Source organism: Trachurus japonicus, chromosome 11 (genome assembly GCF_045865225.1).
Source record: "Trachurus japonicus isolate A0001 chromosome 11, Traja_1.0".
NCBI lineage: Eukaryota > Metazoa > Chordata > Actinopteri > Carangiformes > Carangidae > Trachurus > Trachurus japonicus.
Window position 1 is genome coordinate 2,645,624 of NC_140917.1, and position 24,242 is coordinate 2,669,865.

The following is a 24,242-nucleotide window of genomic DNA, read 5'->3' on the forward strand; positions in this document are numbered from 1 at the left end:
TATATACTGTTTATTGGAATCGTTTCACAGATCATATTGATAGGAGAAAAAAAACTTGGATGCTTTAACAAGTTTTGGAGGTTTCTCACAAAATCATACACAGATATTATCCAGCTAATCATTACAGCCTATGTAAAAATGTAAAAAGGACATTCATTCATATTAACTGCTCTTTCTGTAATTTACATCCAGAAACAGTTAGTTGTTCATTTGTTCTGGCTTTGCTAAAAACTATGGGCAGACCTTAGCAAATTTAATATTGACTCTCTCACTATAGATTGGGAAAATGTTGTTTTTGGTTTCCATAATTACCCTAAGAAAGAAGGAAAATGTTAGCCTACTTTTAAAATAAATTTCATATTCATAAAAGTACATTTTCTAAGAAAACCCCTTGCTTTTATGTTTTTCAAAAAGAAATGGAACTTGACTTTAAGCTATCAGTTTCAGTTTAATTTATTTAACAAGGGCCAATGTACATTAATAAAACATTGTAAAAAAAAAACAACAACAACAAAACAAATGTAAATGCACCCGAGTTAGCTAAAAAAAGCCAGTTTTCATCGCCAGTCCCTCTGCCTGATGATAAAAGGCAACCTTAAAAAAGAGCAACAATGAGGTAAAATACCAAAGACACATTCGGTAGCCTACACATTAATAAATATACATTTGTAAGACAATAACACACATTTGTGATGGCACTAAAATACCAAAGACACATTCAGTTCACATTAATATCACCAAATCAGCCAATGAAAAGACTATTAAAACCATACTTTTTGTCATATGTAGGCTATAACCTTGTTGTATAATGAACATCACCCCTGACACATGTAAGCTATGTTCTCTGTATTTTCCTTGTATACTGTTCCCTCCTACTATTTGTATTTATGTCAACTCCTTTTAAATAAAGCTGTTGAGAAGCAAAAAAAGGTAGGTATAGACATTAGGTAGCCTATAGGCGGGGAAGTGGGGAAGGGAAAAGGCCAATCAACAGGTGTTTAGTGTTTTAGAGACACTGAAATTTACATAGACTATAATTATAAGAGGACACTGCCTGTAGCCTATCAGGAGCTTATTAGCATTATGGGCTCACTGTGACACACACATGCACATGCACACACATAAACAAACATGCACAGCTCGCTCTTTCTCCCACACTCCTTTCTTTCTTTCTTTCTTTCTTTCTTTCTTTCTTTCTTTCTTTCTTTCTTTCTTCCTCTCTAATGAAGGGCCCTTCAGCACTTACATCAGCTCTGAGGAGGCAGCAGAGAGAAGAGAGAAGGAGAGAGGGAGCTGAAAGAAAAGGAGCAGTAATTACTCAAGAGCTGGAGCTTGGAGAGCACGAGCGCACGGAGAGATGGAGAGCGGATGGAAGGAAATGAAGTGGAGGGAAGAGGTGTGTGTGTGTGTGTGTGTGTGTCTTTTCTTCCTCCCTCTTCCCTCCCTCCAATCATCATCATCATCATCATCCCACTCTCTGATTCCTCCATCCATCCATCCATCCATCCATCCTCTGCTCGTTTACTGTGAGTGGCAGGCAGTGTGTGTGTGTGTGTGTGTGTGTGTGTGTGTGTGTGTGTGTGGGAAGTGAAGGCCAGTCAGTGGGTGAAGCATTTCATGCAACTGACTGTCACACACACTATCATGCACACACACACACACACACACACACACACACACACACACACACACACACACACACACACACACATTGTGACACACACACACACTTGCAGAGGCACAGGAAACAATGCCACAGAAAACATCTCATCACCTCCAGCCTCATCCTCCTCTTCATCCTCCTCCTCTTCATCATCAGTGTCATCATATGAGCTATAGTACATGAGATGTTGATGGTCTGTTCTACACTTTGTAAATGGTAAATTGGTAAATGGTCTGTATTTATATAGCGCTTTACTATCCACCACTTTCCGGAGAACGACGCTGGGTGTCGCCATGACACTCCATTCATTAGCCTACATTTTAGATTAACCATAGCTGGGCTAACCGTTAGCTGTTAGCCGTTAGCAGTGTCTTAAATAACTCAATAAACGGCCCATGAAAAAAATATTTTTTCCAGCGGATATCCTAGTTACAACATGACTGAGCTAACTGGAGTAGTTTCATGTCGTGTCCGACAACGGGAGGGTTTTAACAGCTGACGTCCTGATAGGTAGCTTAGCTGCTGCTGACAGCTAACAGCAGCAGCTAACAACTATGATAACCATGACTAATTACAAAAATCTGGACACAGAAATGGTAATGTTTGTTCAATAATTCGTTTTATAGACTTAACAAACATCAGATTTAGTCAAAACGGTTTTGGCAGCCCAGAGCCCCCACATTTGGTGCCTACACCGGCGGCTAACGCTACCAGTTAGCCGCTAACGCTACCAGTTAGCCGCTAGCTAGAATGCTACTAAAACCCATAGAAACCGACTTCTGTTGTGGTGTGACGCAATGGATCATGGGAAAATAAAGTGATGGATAGACCAGAGCAGCATCTGAGAATGACTGAGGCATTCTGGGTAATTTAGGGGCAGCACCCAGCATTTTTAAATTGCACTCAGTGGCTTTTTGTGTTTTGATGGAGCGTAGACTAACTAACAATCAATTTTAATGTTTTATTTTGTGTTTCTTTTGTAGCACTATGTCTCATAAGTATTTTTGACACCCTCCTTGAAACCCACCGTTCACGCTATCTTGAAAAATTACAATGAATTAATCTAGCGGTATGCTCCTTTAGCCTCCCACAATGATCAATGACTCCACACAGTGGCCAGAAATGTCTGACCCAGACATCTACACGTATTTGGTGGAATCACCGGGAGGTTTTGGCTAAGTGTTGTCTGTAAATAGCCTGTTAATAGCCAACTTTTTGTTAGTTAGTTTGTCAAGCCAGTTAGGCTGAACTTTTCAATGGAGGGATGCCGGGCGCTGCCTCTAAATTACCCAGGATGCATCAGTCATTCTCAGATGCCGCTCTGGTCTATACCTGCAACGACACCCAAAGTGCTTTTACATCATTTACACATTCACACACTGATGGCGGAAGCTGCCATGCAAGGCGCTAACCACGACCCATCAAGAGCAAGGTGACAGGAATCAGGTGAAACAACACATAACTCACAGTAGGACTGATTATATAATTGATATATATATGATAATGTCATATATTATCATTTATTTTTCCAAAAAGTCATTTTTTCCCCCTTTTTCTTGGAAAAAAATTACACACTGTTACATATACAAAAAAATACAGTTCATTTTAATGCACTTACAACATAGGAATCAAAGAATCATCATCATCATCTTTGGTCTGAGGCTCAAATACAACACAAAACCACCGTCCCCCATGTAAACTATTGATAAAGCAGGCAAGGCAAGGCAAGGCAAGGCAATTTTATTTGTATAGCCCATTTTTACAAACAGTTTGTCTCAAAGGGCTTTACATGGCATCGTAACAACATCCTCTGTCCTTAGACCCTCACATCCACTGAGGAAAAACTCCATAGAAAACCCTTTTAACAGGGAAAAAATGGAGAAACCTCAGGGTGAGTATCAATATAGCATCACATTATAAGATATAGTGATATGTTAGTGTATCGATTTCCCCTTTAAGTTTCACATCTGGTTTCATTAGAGTCACTGAAGGAAGTAGCCTACAATTTAAAAAAATATTTAAAAAAAAACTGATTAACAATCTTGTTTTTAAAGTTATTTATTAGTTTCCATCTTTGAATTCAGGATTTGTTCTTAAACTGATCTTGAACATGTCAGTCAGCGAATCTTTACAACTGAGTCATTTACTCGTGAAACATGTGAGTTTGATTCAACACGTTTCTTCACCAGGAAATGACATCACACTGATCATCACTGCTCGGACTTATATGACACATTTTTATATTTCCAGTAAATTTACACCTCAATTAATCGTTTATTGTCATCAGTGCTAGGACTTTTTTATTTGACCTGTATTGTGTGTGTGTGTGTGTGTGTGTGTGTGTGTGTGTGTGTGTGTGTGTGTTTATGTGATATCAAGTCATTTGACCTAAAAACCACAGTCTGTCTGTCTGTTTTCCACAGACTGAGACGGATCGTTTCTCTGCTGTTCTCTCGTTTTCTCTCCTCATACTGGATCATTTTCCCAACAGGTACTTACACCTGAGCTCTGCTTACATTACACTCCTCCTCCTCCTCCTCCTCCTCCTCCTCCTCCTCTTCTCTGTCCTTCATCCTCCTCACCGCTGTAACTTCATCTCCCACTATCTGTTCGCCTACACCTCACATCCTCCTCCATCCCTCCTCCTCCTCCTTTAAGAGCTCTCCACTTCCTCTCCTTCTTCAAGTTCTTCTTTATACTCTTCGCCCACCCACCATCCATCCATCCATCCATCCATCCATCCTGTCTTCACCTGGCTTCCTCTCTTTGTTACACTTCACCTTCTCTCTCAGACACAGCTACGCTAGCTGTTTCCCTTTGTTTCCAGTCTTTGTGCTAAGCTAAGCTAACGTGTGTAAGTGGGGAAATATCAGTAGGCTACATAAACAGCAGGTTTTGATCTCTTTATTATATAAAATTGCAACAGATGGTGGACAATTTTCCTTTTCCTTTTCCAAAAAGGTAATAAATGGCAGAATATCACAATATCTTATTACAATAAACAGGATATTCATTTAAATCACAATAATATCTCATCATGTGGTCTCTGGTGATCACCACATCCGCATTCTTCCCCTAAAATGTCAAACTATTCCTTTAAAATAACATTAAATATTCACATTTGAGAAGTAGAGTGAGTTTTTCATTATAAAAAAAGAAGAAAATTCACAGTCTTTCAACATTTTGACATGTTATACATGTTACAGGTTCAGGTGTGAGTGATAAAGCTGCACTGGGACACGTGGACTTTATCGTTTTATAACGTCACTAAACTTCACTTCAGACTCCAATGTTTGGGTTCATTTGGGATGTTTTGTGTTGCCGAGCTGAGGACAGGTCAGGACGAACACCTCCGGGTGTAGTGAGGTGAGAACGACCCCTGATGATCACCATGACGACCTGTGGAGAAATGATGTAGCCTAAATGCTCACATGCAGACAGACACATCTCACACACAGAGATTTGATTCACACGGTTTCAAAAACCTTCTTACTGGAAAAGCTTTAAAGCATTATAATATGTATATAATGCAAATTCTACTAGTTCACTCATTTAGTTCAGACATGTTCCTGTGTGGGTGGGGAGATGCCACTGCTGAATGAATCAAAAAAATACAAAGAACAAGTGTAAGTGTTTCCACTGAAGCTGCATTTACAGAGCGAAGCTTCTTAAATCTAAATGTCCTTTATCGTTCTGTCAAACTAGAGACAGATTTATACTTTATACACTTTTATCTCTTCATCTGTGATGTATTACAAAAGTCTAGTATAATATAAAGAACACAATTTGCACAATGTGGATTATTGATTAAAATATCAACACACCCGTTCATGGAGCGGATACAGTATCATGTCATATAATATTGCAGTATATACTTGATATTATCGGCTTTTCACAGGTATATCTGTGTAATTAAATGTCTAAATCACATTTGTTTTTAATTAATATAGCAAAACATTCACCTAATCTTTATAATTAACAACATGTATAAGTGGCTGGATGTAGTTTTCTTGCAGGTGCATGAACAGAGGTTCAGCTAGAAACTGATCTGATGGTCTGTAGTGAATTACTGAGGTTTAGGGAGTCATTAACATTAACCCAGGTGCTGTTGGATAATTATAATGATTTTCCCGCCTTTAAACAGCTTCATTATGATGCTAATGCATTGCATGGGGTCACTCTTCGTATACCAAAGGACGGGAAAAGACAAGGAAAACATGTCTGTCTGTCAAATGTCACATGCAAATGTCTTGTTTTGCTTTTTCCTGCTCATTCACAATGACTCAAAATACAAAAATTATGTTTTATTGATTTAAACTATGCAGAAAAAAGCAACAAAACATAGATTTTGGGGGGATAAACTGTCACTGGAGTAAGGCAACTTGAGTCTTTAACATTCAGAGTAGCCTACAGGTCTCGGTCTGGTCCTGGTCCTGGTTGGGGGATGCAGATGCAGATGCAGATGCAGCTGCAGTCTGGTGGTCTGGTGGTCTCGGCTGCATGTGAAAGCAGCGGCGGTGACAAAGGCTCAGCAGGAGCCCCGACGACTCCAAACGTGTGAATTGCACAGTGATTGGGACTAATTGATCAGCAGAGTCACTCTCAGTTCATTACCCAGGTGCTAATGAGGCTAATCAGTAAACAGGAGCAATCAATCAGCTGGGAGTGGAAAATGATGACGAAATAGAAGAAGGAGAAGAAGTGCAGGGTTTAATGAATGAGGACAAATCACAACTAATCAATCAGGCAGATTCATCCAGTCGGTCAATACAGAATCAATACAACACAGTAGATTAATGGGTCCACTTTAATTCAGTTCTCTTTAATAATCCTGATGGGTACTTTGACTCAAATTAAGACTTTTAAATCAATTTTTAGACACAAAAGTTCAATTTTTTACATTAAAACTGTCACAATATAACATTTATACTTTAATTTACTTATCAACACACAAAAGCACTTGTCTTCCTTGAAGACTTCCAATGTTTTATTGGTTTTATTTACTTGTATTTCGCTGCCGCTCGACTTAGTTTGAATTATTTCTTGTCCTATCTCATGTACCTTGAATCTTGTGCTCAAAAACAAAGTAAACTGGTCCAAAGTAAGTTTTAAAGGAGATTATAAGTGCACATATTCATATTTTAGCTTGCATATAAGAAGTATCACAAACTATAACTCTAATTTACCCAGTGTGTTGAGCGGTTTGTGTTGTTTTGAACCAAACTGGGTTAGTTTTGAAACTTGTGTGGCAGAAAATATCAAACTTTCTCTTTGTATTGTGGATTAAAAACTGAATTTGACTGTAAATTCATGACAATGTGGAGATACATATGTGGAGTATTTTTATTGTTCAGCTTCAGCTCCGTTCATGTGTTTTCAGAGGGAAGTGTTCTCTATCTCTATCTCTATCTCAGCAAATCTGCTGTGTTTTTGAAAATGGAAAACAGGCCCGAGGGGGCAAATGGTAAAACGGAGCCACACCCGACAGCCAGCGAGCGAATGAGCGAGTGAGCAGCACTCACACACACACACACACACACACACACACACACTGTAACGGGAGGGAGAGGCCTTTTCACACCGGCCCATCTGTACATACGCATAAGAAAACACACACACACTCAGTCAGTGGTGGCGTGTAAACGAGGCGGCTCGTGAGCTCGTGACCGAGTCAGAGAGGCTGCAGGGGAGAAACTCTGTCCCTGCTGCTGTTTTGCCCCAGAGATGAAGGAGTGATGATGATGATGATGATGATGATGATGATGAGGACATTTTCCATGTTTTGCTGCTGCTGCTGCTGCACCATGACCGTATGTCTGAGGAATAAGGAGGCCCTTGTCTGTCTGTCTGTGTTTCTGTCTGCCCTCTGGCTGGTCAGATGATGTCTGTCTGTCTGTGTGTGTGTGTGTGTGTGTGTGTGTGTGTGTCTGTTGTCCTCTGGTTAAGACAGCAGCACAGACCCGAGTGTGTAGAAAAAGAAAAAGAAACAGAAGAAGGTTGAAACACGCGTGGAGAGGGTTTGAAATGAGGTAAAAAAGAAAAAAAAAGTGGAGGTCAGGAGAGGAGAGCTGAGGAGAGGAGGACTAGCAAGGATAAGTAGCCGAGAGAGAGAGGGGGGGAGGGAGGGAGAGAAAGAAAGAAAGAAAAAAAGAATGAAAGAAAGAGAGTGAGGCAGAGAAAGAGAGAGAGAGAGTGAGAGAGGAGTGAATGGGCCCTTTGTGATCAAAAGGCTTGTTTATTTTCTTGGCGCTTGAACCCTTCAGGAGCCACATTGGGCCTGTCTGCACTGTCTCGCTGCCCCGCGTCCCCACCAGCTCACCCACATCCCAGCAACCAGAGGGCCCTGAAGCACACACACACACACACACACACACACACACACACACACACACAGTAGAAGAGGGAGGGGTGGTGGTGGAGGGGGGAGCGGGAAACATGTCAGAGGCAAAAACAAGCAGCTACTACAGCACGGAAAATACAGTCCGAAAGGTTTCAGACGGTCACAGCACATTTAGCTCGACATCCTGCACGAGTCCCCGACAGACCAGACCAGACCAGACCAGACCAGACCAGACCAGACTAGACCAGAAACCTGAGTTAGGAGTTAAAGTGAGAGGCTAGTGGAAAGTAACTAAGTACATTTACTCAAGTATTTTCATTTTAGACAACCTTTTCTTTTCTTTTTTTCTTTCAAAATTCTTTTTCTTGGATGCATTTCAACAGCGAATGTCTTCAAAAAATAAATACATCTGTAAATGTCAAAGTAAAAACAATGCCAAGATCCTACAGATTCAAATCATATCAAAACAATGCAGGTTAAATAGAATAACTTTTTCTTTTACTTATGTTTTTAGATGCATGTTTTCCAGACCAGACCAGACTAGACCAGAAACCTGAGTTCAGACCCAGTGGGATAGAAAGTGAGAGGCTAGTGGAAAGTAACTAAGTACATTTACTCAAGTATTTTCATTTTAGACAACCTTTTCTTTCAAAATTCTTTTTCTTGGATGCATTTCAACAGTGAATGTCAGGGCACAAGGGATTCAATCCAACACCTCAAAAAATTAATAAATAAATAGAATAAATATCAAAGTAAAAACAATGCCGAGATCATACAGATTCAAATCACACCAAAACAAGGCAAGTTAAATAACGATATGAAAGAAATAGAAAAGACAAACTTTTTCTTTTACTTATGTTTTTAGATGATTCTGGATAAGTTTTCCAGACCAGACCAGACCAGACCAGAAACCTGAGTTCAGACCCAGTTAGGATAGAAAGTGAGAGGCTAGTGGAAAGTAACTAAGTACATTTACTCAAGTATTTTCATTTTAGACAACCTTTTCTTTCTTTTTTTTCTTTTAAAATTATTTTTCTTGGATGCATTTCAACAGCGAATGTCGAGGGCACAAGGGATTTATTTCATTTATTGGATCTCCACCATTAGCACCAGAACATTAGCATAGCTATTCTTCCTGGAGTCCAAACATTCAGTCAAAATTGACTATTACGTATATTCTTCCAAGTCCATCAAGGAAAAAGTAGAACAAAAACAACTAATACAGGCACAACACAAATGTACAATCATACAGGACACAGTCATACGTATAACACAAGACACAATACACTTATATAATAGAATAACCATATGAAAGAAATAGAAAAGACAACTTTTTCTTTTACTTTACTGCTTTTTAGATGTAAGTTTTCTGCACCAGACTTTCTCATATGCTGCAAAAATACAAATATATGACCAGAAAGAACGATATTAGATTAGAAAGTCTCATGTCTTGATAAAATAATCAGTTATTTTCTGTTTTAAAAGCCTGAGGTTGAACCCGTGTCGTGATGAACCTCTGATTCTTCTTGCACCTTTACACTCTGCTGTATTTCAATAGACCCGTTCTATATTTAACTCTGTTTATAACGTTGTCTCTTTCTCTCTCTCTCTCTCTCTCCTTGTGGCCTTGGTTGAGTTACCAACTCATTTTTCTTTCTTCGATTCAGCTTTTTTTTCTCTTCTTTTTTAAAAAGGTTTTCTACAGGAGAAAAAAGGAGCGCTTGGTTTTCAAGGTTTGAAGGTCGACTGACTGATATTCTCTAGATAAACTGCACTGTACCAGACCAACGTGTTCCTCTCTTTTATTACAGTATTTTCTATTTAAGCCGCTTTAAGGTTTGATAAATCATCAGATACAGATCGATCGATGCCTGAAAACCCTGAACATGTCTTGTGCATTTAAACATAAAACACATTTCTCCAGACTTTTTGGAAAACTGGCGATTAAAGAGATTATTTAACACTATTTCCAGTCAAAACTTAACTTCTTATTTTAAAAAAGTACTTAAAAACAGGATGATTCATTTATGTAAGTTAGAGTAATGAGTGGTGACACGTGCTATGCTGCTGCTATTTTTGTTCTGTTTTCTGTATGTTTGATTGTCTTTTTCTTCTCTTTTTTTCCTCTTTTTTTTGAGGAGGAAGGAAGTAGGGGAGGAAGGAAGGGAAAGGAAAGGAAGAAGAAAGGGAAATCAAATCAAGCAGCTTCTCTCTTTTCACTCTTTAGTGATTGCTTATTTCTTTTATTAATAGGATAACAAATTGTACATTTTAAAAATTTAAATTAACCAGAGTTGTAATAGGGTAGGCGTGATAAGCGTAATAAGCTGCTTCAGCCGCCTTTTCGGTCCAAATTTTCTTTTTCTGTTTACTTATTGCAGGGTTCTTACGGATCCATAAAAAGTCTTAAAAGGCATTGAATTCATTAATCTAAAAACAAGGCCTTAATTGGCATTAAAACGTCTTAAATCAATTTTTCAAAAGTCTTAAAAATGTTAACACTTGGTAAGTGGTATTTTATGGTTGTAATTAGTCTCAAATCTCAAAATAATTGGTAACATTCCGACATAGAGAAGTTAGTGGCGGCCGTCAATGCTAAATCTCTCACCGCCACCAGCTCCCGAGTCAGTGTTTTTTTTTTTTTCGGACTTTTTATGCATTTATTTTGAAAGGACAGCTGGAAAGAGACACAATCCAATGTTCATGTAGCAGTCACTTTACCTTGGATCAAAGTGGGTAAAATTGTCCCTATAACCCTATGTAATTGATGTGGGGTTTTTCTTTCTTTTTTCTGCATTTGTGTTTATTGTGAAGTCGGTCTTAAATTTCATTTCAAGTGGCTTTAAAAAAGTCTTAAAAAGTCTTAAATTTAACTTGGCTTAAGCTGTAGGAACCCTGTATTGTTTACTCTGATTGATGTTATTTTTCTTTATTTACTCTTTTCTTTCTGGTTTGTTACTTTTCTTTTAATGACATGTATTGACCGAAATAAACTAAACGAAACTTAACTTTATTATAAGCTTTTATATCTACTAATAAAGAGCAGTTAGCCTGCCCTGGGGCCTGTAGGACGTTGATCTGAAAAGTGAAAACCTCCTACATGACACCTCCTCTACTGCATTACAGTATGTTACCGTAATCCTCACTACATTACATTATAGGGGGTTTTACATCAGGCGCAGACACACACACAGTCGTGTTGTTGTATGTAGTCACTCACACTGGGACACAAACACTCTCTGTTCCCCTCTCTCCCCCTCTCTCTCTCCCCCTCTCTTTGCCCCCCTCGCCCCTTTCTCTCCCTCCCTTCTCTACTTTCTGTGTCCCTCTCTCTCTCTCTCTCTTTCCTCCAGCTGGTATTCACACATGTGTAATGGGATTAACGCGCTGCTGTGCCGAGGAGAAGAAAGGAGGAGAAGAAAAAGAAGAAGAAGAAGGAGGACACAAACAGAAGGAAAGAAGGGAGGATGAGGCCATCGTGGAAGAAATGGAGGGGGAGGAGGAGGAAAGAGAGAAGTGAGAAAGAGAGAAAGAGAGAGTGACGGAAGGAGGGAGGAGGGTTAAAAAGGGGAAGGTTGAGGGGGAGGAGAGAGCGGGTTCCTGAATAGGAAAACAAACGTAAAGAGGAAAGAAAGAAAGAAAGAAAGAAAGAAAGAAAGAAAGAAGGGTGGCAGAGCTATTTCCACTGGCTTGTTATCGGGCTACAGGAGGTGACAGGGCTCATTTGAATTTCAGGGAAGACAACAAAAACTCAATATCTTACCAAGAATATTTGTCTTATTTCTAGTCAAAATTACATTTCTAGTCAAAACAAATCTCATTATACCTAAAATAGGACTCATCACATAAAAAGCAGCTTGTTTTTAGACGCTTTTTACTTCTTTCAAGCAGATTTTCACTTGAAATAAGTAGAAAAAGTTTTTCTTTCTTATTACAAGCACAAAAAACCTGCTTTCACTGGCAGATTTTTCTACTTATTTCAAGTGAAAATTTGTTTGAAACAAATGAAAATGATCAAAACAAGTGAAAATTATCTGAAAACAAGTTAATTTTTACGACAGAAGAAAGAAATACGACAAATATTCTTGGAAAGATTTTGAGTTTTTGCAGTGAACCCCCCCTCTTCTTCCTTCCTCCCCCAACCCGCCCTTCAAACTTTATCTGCATATGATCGGAGGAATCTGAATAATGAATAACAACTGTCACATGCTGGTGCAAAATGTAAATATTCAGTCTGATACTGAGCTGATTGTTTCTGCATGTCTGACTGAAGATATTTGACATTTTTTAGGTCAAAACTGAGTCAGAATCAAACAATCTGAGGATGAACAGGTGTCAGAGTAGTAGATCATAATAGTTTTTATAAGGGTGGAGGTGTGTAAAGTTTGTAGTTTTAATGGAGCAAGAAGATGAGCTATAACAGCCGTAACACTGTTCTCCAACTTGTCATGCAGTTGTTTTTGTTATTGTCAAGATGTTAAAGGGTTAAATGACTCAGAAAACTCCTCTGATCACTGACCTCTAGTGGTTTTTTCACTGTGGTTTTATAATCTGCCCTGCATCATGGAGGCAGCAGCACAATGCAGCAGCTTACAGGGAAACACGTGCAAACACAAAAACACAACAAACATGTGCTGCAAATACTGAGAAAACAAAACAACATGTGTGTTTCTTGCTTATAATAAAAAAAAAAAAGTGAGGAAATCCTAACTGCAAGTAAAAATAATATAGACTTTGAACACATGTATGCCTCCGAGCCGTGTTCATCACTTTTTATGACTCCCCTGATATTTTATGAATTTGTTTATGTTATTTGCATGTGTGTTGAGCCCTCAGGGCCACCGTAACAAAAAACAAAACACAGGAAATGAATGAAATACTGTTTGTGGTGTTTACAGAACCGATAAAACACATTCAGGTTTAAAGGGATAGTTCAACATTTTGGCAAATCGGCCCATTGCCATAATCCCTATAGTCATAGCAGTAGGTTTGTTACCTTTAATTGTCGGTGCAAGATGTTTTTAGAACGGCGGACCAGAGCCGTGAGCTGCTCAGAGCTACGCTACGGAGGCTCATTATGGGATTTCTTGGTTTCCCTCATCATCAAACTCATCAAATACACAATCCAACAACTCCACAACGCTCTGGTGGACAAGTTGTGAGCTGCACATTCACCACGCTATGAGATAATAACACAACGTTACCACACAGAGTTGTTTTAGAGGGAAATACAGAGACTGTTGATGGAAAACTGTCCCTGAAGGCAACGTGCATCAGTGGTTTTGCATGAATTTCCCTCTAAAACAACTCTGTGTGGTAACGTTGTGTTATTATCTCATAGCGTGGTGAATGTGCAGGTCACAACTTGTCCACCAGAGCGTTATTGTGGAGTTGTTGGATTGTGTATTTGATGAGTTTGATGATGAGGGAAACCAAGAAATCCCATAATGAGCCTCCGTAGCGTAGCTCTGAGCAGCTCACGGCTCTGCTCCACCGTTCTAAAAATATCTTGCACCGACAATTAAAGGTAACGAACCTACTGCTGTGACTATAGGGATTATGGCAATGGGCCAATTTGCCAAAATGTTGAACTATCCCTTTAGTATCACTAATGCTAAACTAATGGTTAATAGTGTGTTTTTATTATAAATCTTCACCGCACTTTGTCGTATTTGAACTTGTGCATCAGTCTTATCACAGCACTTGTCACAGGTGCAGTGTGAAGCAGCTGGTTTACAGGTGAGAGAACGTGTGTTTTTGTGTGTGTGTTAACCGTGAGTGAACGGGCCCTTTATGAAAAAATACGACCGCACTCGAAATCAGCAGCGAACACTCATCCCACTTTGTGCATATGAATCTGTCCCACGCACCCTCGTCCTAACTTACAAAGTGATTGCCACTTGAATTTTATATTGTGCTCGCTCAATAGTTTTATCATTAATACACGGAAAAAAAACACTGCAGACTGTTGCTTTGCATAATGAACTCTTACAGGAAAGAGAGAGAGAAGCACTGCATGGGCAAGTGGTGGGAAGTTGGAAATAAAAAATAGATTACTGTAAAAAAAAGAAAAAGAAAAAAGTGAGTATTTAATTAGGAACAAGTCAAAAGAGACGGAGGAATCACATTCAGTAAATCCTTTAATGTGGAGGGAGATAGTGTGAGGCCGCAGTCGCAGTCGGTCCTTGGAGAGGAAGAGTGACTGCAGAGAGGAATGTGAGAGTTATATTTGACCTATTTGCGGCCTTGTGCCAAGTCTGTAATGGAGAGAGAAAGAGAGAGAGAGAGAGCGAGGAAGGAGAAGGAGAAGAACATGAGTAAGGGAAACCCGAGAGGCGAAGACAAGAGGGATAAATGAGTGAAGGAAAGAAGTGTGAGTTGGCAAGATGGAAAGAAGGGGGAGAAGGGAGAAGGGGGAAAGTCAAGCGAGAGGGTTGGAGGGAGGTGGAGGTTGGGCCTGCAGTCAGTCAGTCAGTCAGTCAGACAGACAGAGTGTAAGGTATGTGTGGAACGGTGTCAGTCTATATAGAGCTCGGTGTGTATGTGTTAACAGTCTGCTCTGTCTGTCTGTGGAGGAACTCCCTCTTCCTATTCCAATTGGCACCGCCGCGCGCCGCTTCCTCCCATGTCACACTCCCCGAATACCCAGACTGCTCCGTCAACGCCGTCGATATAGAAGAAACACTCTGCGTGCGTCTATGTTAAAGGACGATTATGCCGCCTGCACAGTCAGAGAGGAAGGCCCTGCAAAGAGTCATGAAGACTGCAGAAAAGATCATAGGGACTGAACTTCCATCCATGAACTCTATCTACACACTGCGCTGTCAAAAGCGAGCACAGAGGATCATTAAAGGGATAGTTCACCCTAGAATGATATTTCGCTCATTATCTACTCACCCTCATGTTGACTAAGGGCTGGAAGAATTTTCACAGTCCACCGTCCCTTCTCTGAGTTACAGGGGGTCTCGGCATAGCAGTGCATTTCAATGCAACGGCACTGCAAAAACTCAAAATCTTATCAAGAATATTTGTCTTATTTCTAGTCAAAATGTCTCATTTCTAGTCAAAACAAATCTCATTATACTTAAAATACTTAAAATAAGACTCATCACATTCAAAAGCAGCTTGTTTTTAGACACTTTTTACTTCTTTCAAGCAGATTTTCACTTGAAATAAGTAGAAAAATCTGATAGTGGAGCAAGTTTTTCTTTCTTATTACAAGCACAAAAAACCTGCTTTCACTGGCAGATTTTTCTACTTATTTCAAGTGAAAATTTGTTTGAAACAAGTGAAAATGATCTAAAAACAAATTCATTTTTGGGTGATGAGTCTTATTTTAAGTGGAAAGAGATTAGTTTTGACTAGAAATGAGACATTTTGACAAGAAATAAGACAAATATTCTTGGAAAGATTTTGAGTTTTTGCAGTGTGCAAAGGGACACCAGAGCTCTTCGTAAAAAAACACACAGACTGCTTCTAGTCCTTCGCCGGGGTAAACAAGGAAGCGAGTCGGTCTCAGTGCGAACCTTGCGCATGCGCGCTGGCAGCGGAAGAGCCGGGACAACAGACACTAGGAGCTAATGCTACAAACATGCTTGGAATGTGGACTTATTTAATTTTTTTCGGGACAATTACGCAAATTGGGGCTTCAGCACAAGACGGACATTACATACGAGCATCATGGAGGTATTTGGATGTTTTTTTGTGTGTGTTTTTTTACGAAGAGCTCTGGTGTCCCTTTGCAACCGTTGCATTGAAATGCACTGCTACGTCAAGACCCCCTGTAACTCAGAGAAGGGACGGTGGACTCTGAAAATTCTTCCAGCCCTTAGTCAACATGAGGGTGAGTAGATAATGAGCGAAATATCATTCTAGGGTGAACTATCCCTTTAAAGACACACAACATCCAGCTCACTCCCTGCTTAAACACAAACACTGCACATACAATCTCAGACACAAACGACCAGACAGCATCATCACACACAGATCACGCTTCTTCAACAGTTACAGTCAGACTTTTAGCAAACACAAAATAACCCGGGCACATGGCAACACAACACGCATCCACCTCAGTAGCACTTGGCACTTTACACTTATTTATTCTTATATTTATTAAGTTATAGACATAGATCTCTGGCCTTTTTAGAAATGTTATGTCCTTGTCCTTTTTTTAATCCCAGGCTTGAGCCTTTTTAAAGTGTCTTCATTGTGTCTGGTATATCTTTGTGTGTTCTCTTTTTTGTTTCTCCACCTGACCTGGAACAGCCGTACAAAAATTCCTATGTGTGTATGCACAAATGGCAAATAAAGATTTTGACCTTTGACCTTTGACCTGCTTGTTTGCTATACCTTTACGTCCTACTACTACGTTTCCCAGAATGACTTGGGACTTGGGACGTTTGAACTTGTCGAGCTTGGTCACGTCACATGCATGGCCTTCGGGGACGTGTCACGTGTAAAAAATAAAACTGGTTCACCAACTACATTGTTCAAAGGAGCCTTCGCATTCTTTCTTTAAAGGCGAATAAATAGATTTCCAGCCACTAGAGGGCAAAAGAGCACATTAGCATGAAAATAATTTAGCATGTTCGTGCAAATTTTGGGAAAACATTAGATTAGTAATCCACTTTACAAACAACAGATGCAACCGGTATTCTAACTTAGTGTTTCTATGTGTTTTTACTCAAGATCTCACTTTACTGTAGCTATAGCTCCAAAACATAGTGTGAATTCAATGTCAAGAAGTGTTTGCTAAAATTCAATGAAATAAGACATTTTATTTTGGTATAAATGAAAGCTAAAACTGGGGGTGGAAGTGGTGTTATCACCTAGCTAATATTAGCTAGCCTAAAACTGTAACTTCAAGCTCAAGTTAAAAACTAACTTTGCTTTACTAAAACTATAAAATAAGGGTTAAGTTAGAAACTAGCTAACACTTGGTAGCCTGCCTAAACTGTAATATAATGCGGCATTCGAGACAACTAGGAGTCTCCCAGTTGAAAACTCCAATTTCCAACTTGAAACAAGATCATTTAAAATCGAAGAGAAATAGCAACATGAATTTACTGTGTTCTACAACATCAGGTTAAACTGTTGACATAAGTAAATATTGTATATTTCATAATGTTTTAATGTATTTTGGCATTAAAAAGGCATTTTACGACGTGGTTCTGTGCTGGTGCAGATTGTTGTGTGACATCAGACAACTGATTCTCAGAGAAGTTGGGGTAGATTTTTTCCCCCGACTTTCCCAAGTGGGAGCTCCGACATGAGGCGGCGTTCCATTGCACTTTTTCAAGAAGAAGGTCGGAAAAACCTGAGTTCCGAGTTGTCTCGAACGCAGCATAAGGGTTACGTTAGAAAACATCTAACAAGAGGCTAAAGTTAGAAACATTAGCTAAAACTGTAAAGGCTGTTTGGAGAGACATTTTTACTAGGTAACACTAGTTGGTTAAAACCGTAACTTAAGGATAAAGTTAGAAACTAATAAACTTAACTAAATCTGTAACCTAAGATACAAGTTTGAAACTAGTAATTAGTTAAATCTAGGCGAAGGCTAAAGTTAGAAAGCAGCAAACGTTAACATTCAACCAAACACTTTTGATTCAGAAACTCTGAAGGAGGAGAAGCACATCAAACCAGATAAAGCTAATTTAATTTACCAACAGTGTCTCAGTTTATATGTGTGACGCTTTTGGACATAGATGGAGTCAGACGAGACGCCAGTAACTGTTTTCACTACATCATCTGTTTTTTTTTTTCTCTCCACCCTCTTATCAGGATCAGGATCAAACTTCCTCAACGGTTTGAACCTTTGCCCCAAAACTCAGTTACCACGACTTGAAAGTTTAAAGTTTAAATCCAATAAACTCTAAAACAAGATAACACACATGCACCCAGCCTATGGACCTATGAAGTGGTCACGGCTAAACACGGCTTACTTATACATTAAACAGATTAGCATCACACTGGAGACATGTTTCTGTCCGCCTGAATTAACATCCACAACACACTCTCCTTTTAGGACTAAAACTGGATGCTGTCGTGTGTTTGGCTCTTAATTTGCCTTAATATGAGCCACATCCTGTTCATGCATTAGGCTGCAGCCATGCAATTTGCATGAATGCCTGGAAACATCCAAATCAGTTACCTTAATCTTACAGTTATTGTTTTTGTAATGAAACACTGAACTCACTATTGCAAAATTCAAAATGCTTTCAGTTGGGTGACAAGGAATAAACCAGATAGAAAATATGTTAGAGTGCGCAAACTATGCACAAATGTATCAAATTATAGAAATCAACGTATCAAGAAGATCTAAAATTAGAAAATCCAGTAAGAGAACTTGATAAAATAAGTAAATTAAGTCCTAAAAATGAACCAGACTTGTTGGTATTGAAATTATTTTTGGACTGAAAGCTTCCTCAGCTGCTTCGTCTTCATCCCGACTGTAAATCAGCTTCAACAAACTGAATCAAAAGTAAAAAATGTAATTTAGCAGCAGCGATAGCGATGCTAACAGGCTCTTTTCTCCTGCATGCGAGAGTCCTCACAGTGCTTCATTCATAGGACTTTTACTGTCTGTTGACAGCAGAGACAGAGAAGTATGTAAAAGTGGACACGGTGACAGGCCAATGAAAACACTAACCAGGTGCTCAGATTTGCTTCAGCGTTGTTGATCTAAACGTCTGTGGCTTGGACGTGAAGCTGCAGGAGTGTGGAGGAGCTTTTTCTTTTTTTTCCTTTCTGCTGTGACTCTCATCTCCATTAGAAGTTTTCCACCTTTCCACCAAGTTTTACTTTCTCTCTCCTCCTTCTTCACTTCTGTGGTATATTGATGTGTTGATGAAGAGAAGGGATCACCGCCGACACGTCTTTTCTTGCATTCAAAAAGAGTTTATTACAAGAACAGTGTACAAAAATGCCGAATCGTGGAGCATCTCTGGCCCAATATGAGATCTCTCTCTCTTGGCCTAAAGCTCTAACCTTATATACGTTTTCTAAAACTCCACCTTCTCCCACAGAAGGATATAACTGACCAGGATGGTCAGACAAAGACAGGATCTAAAAACAGAATCTAGCCTATGCCTTTAACCTCTTGACCAAGCTAACTTACACTGCAAAAACTCAAAATCTTTCCAAGAATATTTGTCTTATTTCTTGTCAAAATGTCTCATTTCTAGTCAAAACTAATCTCTTTCCACTTAAAATAAGACTCATCACCTAAAAATGAACTTGTTTTTTAGATCATTTTCACTTGTTTCAAACTAATTTTCACTTGAAATAAGTAGAAAAATCTGCCAATGAAAGCAGGTTTTTTGTGCTTGTGATAAGAAAGAAAAACTTGCTCCACTATCAGATTTTTCTACTTATTTCAAGTGAAAATTTGCTTGAAAGAAGTAAAAAGTGTCTAAAAATAAGCTACTTTTTAATGTGATGAGTCTTATTTTAAGTAGAATGAGATTGTTTTGACTAGAAATAAGACAAATATTCTTGGTAAGAGTTTGAGTTTTTGCAGTGGAAGAATAGATAGTGTCCAGTATCCCCAGAAACTATGACCCACAGAGATGGGTAGATGACAAGAAACACATTTCTCAGGATACATTCCACACTACTACTAGACACCTAATCTAAACATCTTGCTGTAAATGTATGCATGTGCCTTTCTCTCTTGTAACATCTGAATTTATTTATATTTATTCCATTTAACTATAAACTGTTACTTATCACAAATGAAGTTCCTATCCAAATGGTGAATTACCTCTAACCTATCCCTTAACTTTTAGGCTAAGAAAACACCATAAAAAACACAAGATAATTGAAGATATTAAAGCAAAAATGTTCAGGTGGAAAATACACTACACTTCCCTTCCTCCCTCTCTTGACCTCCTGGTCTTCGTCACTTTGTCCCGTTTCCTTTTTCTATGAGTCTCGCTGACATGAGAACAGACCTGAGCCTCAGCAGCCGTGCGTTCACCTCCTCCCTGTCTCTTATTGTTTGACTGTAATGTATATATTTATTCTGACGTGTGTAGTCTACTGTCTCGTACTGTACACGCATGTGAAGCCTCTGTTGTGTGTCCAAGCCTGTCTGTACCTAAGGTGATGAAGCTGACTCTTGTGGTTGAATAAAAACACTTAATAGATTTTTTTTTTCACGTCTGCGCCACAAAAACCTCCTGAAATAGAAACTGAAAAGCTGCATCACAGAGAAAGTTTCCCCTCCTCTCTTTCTTTCTCCGAGGATGAAACCTCTCTATCATTTTCTAGTTATGTGTATTTGAGTGATTGTGTTTCGTACATGGAAATAATTTGTGATTTGTGGTTTTGGCTCGTCGCTCGCTGCCTCTTCACTCCGCAGTAACTATAAGACCGAGTGGTTTGCGGTTTCAGAGTCGGGGGCTGAAAACGCTTTGACAGTCGACTGACAGACAAATCGGTTGTCGATACGATCGAGTCTGTGACCTTTAAGCTGCAAGACGCTCCCTCTGTACCCACAAGGCCGCGCTGCCGCCTACAATTATGATGATTTCTTCCACTGTTTGCAGTTCTTCTGAGTCGCTCCGGTCTCTGTCTGTCTCTCTTTCTGTCTCTATGTCTCTCCATCACGGGCATGTCTACACCACCAGTATGAAATATCAGATGTCGGCTGAGGGCAGGGTGGAGTGTGGTGGGCTTGGCTGCACACAGTTACGCTCGGATGGGTTTGGATTGAGACTGAGTTTGTCTGAGATGGGTTGAGATTGGCTGGTGCAGTGTTTGTGTAGGTTTGGCTGGGACTGGTTGAGGCGGGGGAGGGATGGGGGTGAGGTGAGGGGGGAGGAGGGAGGGGGAGGAGGGGGAGGGAGCAGCCTATAGGCTCAGCAGTGAGTCCTGTGATGGTAACAGACATCACATCAACCAACCAAACCGACCGACCGACCGACCGACCGCAAGCAGGCAGCCGCACTGCAAAAACTCTAAATCTTTCCAAGAATATTTGTCGTATTTCTTGTCAAAATGTCTCATTTCTAGTCAAAACTAATCTCTTTCCACTTAAAATAAGACTCATCACCTAAAAATTAACTTGTTTTCAGATAATTTTTGCTTGTTTCAAACTAATTTTCAATTGAAATAAGCAAGTGAAAGCAAGTTTTTTGTGCTTGTAATAAGAAACTTGCTCCACTATCAGATTTTTCTACTTATTTCAAGTGATAATAAGTAAAGTAAAACGGATGAGTCTTATTCTAAGTAGAATTAGATTTGTTTTGACTAGAAATAGAAATAAGACAAATATTCTTGGTAAGATTTGGATTTTTTTGCAGTGCGGGGCCACCTACTGCACCACACAGTCTGGTTTCTATGGCGACGGAGCGACTGTCTGCATCACCGCGGTTACCGGAGGACGTTGTGTGTGTCTGGAGGAGGTGTCTGACTCTGGGATCATGGGGAGACAGTCGGACGTCAGGAGCAGATGATGATGATGATGATGATGTGGTGGTGGTGGTGGTGGAGGCTCCGGTGTTTTTACACTTCAGGGCCTGAAGCCATGAGGAAGAGGAGGGGGAGGAGGAGGAGGAGGAGGAGGAGGAGGAGGAGGAGGAGGAAGAGGAGGATGAGTCACACCCAGTTCATCCAGCGCGGGAAACCCCCGATATGAAGTGTTGAGGTTCAGAGGAGTTGCATCTCTCCTGCTCGTCGTCCAGCAGCTCCTTCTGTTGTCATGACGCCTCCTCTTCCTCCTCCTCCTCCTCCTCCTCCTCCTCCTCCTCTTCCTCCACCGGCAGCAGCATGTGCATCCAACACACGGTCACATCCTCACCTGTCCCCCCAGAAACAACTGACAGGTAGGAACCAAAGTGCTCCTCACTGAAGAGGTTGTAAATAACCCACTTGTTGTTACACCTACAAACTAAATATGCAGCTGACAGTGTCATTATGCAGTAAACTCACTGAGGTAATGTTGATAAACTCTATAATATACTCCAATAATAATGTGGCACGTAATATTCAACATAAAGTAATGTGGTCAACTTTTGGTCAACCTTATCCACCACTTTCCGGAGAATGACGCTGGGTGTCGCCATGATGCTCCATTCCACCGTTACTGTATTGTTGATAGCAGACTGGATAGACATTGGCCGTGATGACTTTATTTATAATCATCACGTAATTTTAATGAGAACATACGGACGAGGTTTTAGCTTTATGTCACATTTTCACGTCACTATATCACCGTTGTGACTACTCTGATGTTTATGAAGTCTATAAAACGAATTGTTGAACAAATATTTTAGATTAGCTGGGCTAACTGTTAGCTGTTAGCCGTTAGCAGTATCTCAATAAACAATAACTCAATAAACGGCCCATGAAAAAAATATTTTTTCCAGCGGATATCCTAGTTCCAACATGACTGAGCTAACTGGAGTAGTTTCATGTCGTGTCCGACAACGGGAGGGTTTTAACAGCTGACGTCCTGGTGTTAGCTTGCTGCTGCTGTTAACTTAGCTGTCAGCAGCAGCAAAGCTAACAACTACGATAACCATGACTAATTACAAAAACGTGCACAGAGAAATAGTAATGTTTGTTCAGTAATTAGTTTTATAGACTTAACAAACATCAGATTTAGTCAAAACGGTTTTTGGCAGCCCAGAGCCCCCACATTTGGTACCTACACCGGTGGCTAACGCTACCAGTTAGCTGCTCGCTAGAATGCTACTAAAACCGACTTCCATTGTGCTGTGACGCAATGGATCATGGGAAAATAAAGTGGTGGATACTCCACTACTTTTCTTCTACTTCTACTTCTACTTCTACGTCTTACGCTTCGACGCTTAAGAGCTCGCCGCCCCAAAAGAAATCGTTATTAAAAACTCTTTCCTCCCTAATTCTATTGCTCTGTTGAACAAACAGCCAGTCCCTCTTCACGCCAGCATCAACCCTATAGGCTGGTGGCAAAATTCTCTGATCTTAGGATCTTTTAAATTCCTTATTTATCTTTTTTTTTTTTTTTTTACTAAGCCAAGCTTCTGTCCTTTTTACTTTACACCTCTCTTTTAGAACTGATAATGCCGACTGATATGGTTTTGATGCTGTGCAATGCTGCTTCGTCTGTACGTCTATGCCTGTATGTCTGTCACCGTACACATGTCTGTCGTTTGTAAGTCTGTCTCGGTACTTATGTCTGTTGCCTGCATGTCTGTCGTTGTACTTATGTCCATTGTATGTATGTCTGTCACTGCTTATTGCTGCTTATATGTCTTGTTGCTACGCTGCACTTTTGCCCAAGACGAATTTCCTCTTTTGGGGACAATAAAGTTCATCTAATCTAATCTAAAGTCTTCTTACTTCTTCTACTTCTACGTCTACTTCGTCTTCTACTTCTACATCTTCTTACTTCTGCTCAGGGCCGTTGCTAGGAATTCTGGGCCCCCTTAAAGAATACTAAAGTGGGCCCCTCCCCCTAACTTTTCCTTTTTTTTTCTTCTTAGACTACGTATGTGTTATCATTTTTTCTTTAGCCTTCTTTGTTTTGATGCTAATGCAGCATTACACTGCAAAAACTCAAGTATCTTCGCAAGAATATTTGTCTTATTTCTAGTCAAAATGTCATTTCTAGTCAAAACAAATCTCATACTACTTAAAATAAGACACATCATATTAAAAGCAGCTTGTTTTTAGACACTTTTTACTTCTTTCAAGCAGATTTTCACTTGGAATAAGTAGAAAAAATCTGATAGTGGAGCAAGTTTTTCTTCCTTATTACAAGCACAAAAAACTTACTTTCACTGGCAGATTTTTCTATTTATTGTGAATTTAAGTGAAAATTATCTAAAAAAAAGTTAATTTTTAGGTAATGAGTCTTATTTTAAGTGGAAAGAGATTAGTTTTGACTAGAAATGAGACATTTGGACAAGAAATAAGACAAATATTCTTGGAAAGATGTTGAGTTTTTACAGTGTACTATGAGTATTAGTCAGGGTCTTATGCAGAATAAATCAGTCATACAAAGATTAGACTACTGGGGTTTTTTATGGGCCCCACTGGGCGCTGGGCCCCTAGAGTTATCATCACCTTTCTCCCCTATACAACGGCCCTGCTTCTACTTCTACTTCTACGTCTACCTATACTTCTTCTTGTTCTTCTCCTGCTACTACTCAGTCTTCTACTTCTACTCGCTCTTCCTCTACCTCTATTTCTACTTCTATGTCTTTTTCTACTTTTTCTACTTCTGCTTCTTTGTCTCCTTCCTCATGTCCC

General features: G+C 39.7%; 1 protein-coding gene across 1 annotated transcript in view; it reads right to left on the bottom strand.

Annotated features, from left to right (window-relative positions):
* Nucleotides 1–24,242, bottom strand: part of erf (Ets2 repressor factor) — a 158,075-nt gene that overhangs the window by 55,736 nt on the left and 78,097 nt on the right. The window lies entirely within an intron of this gene.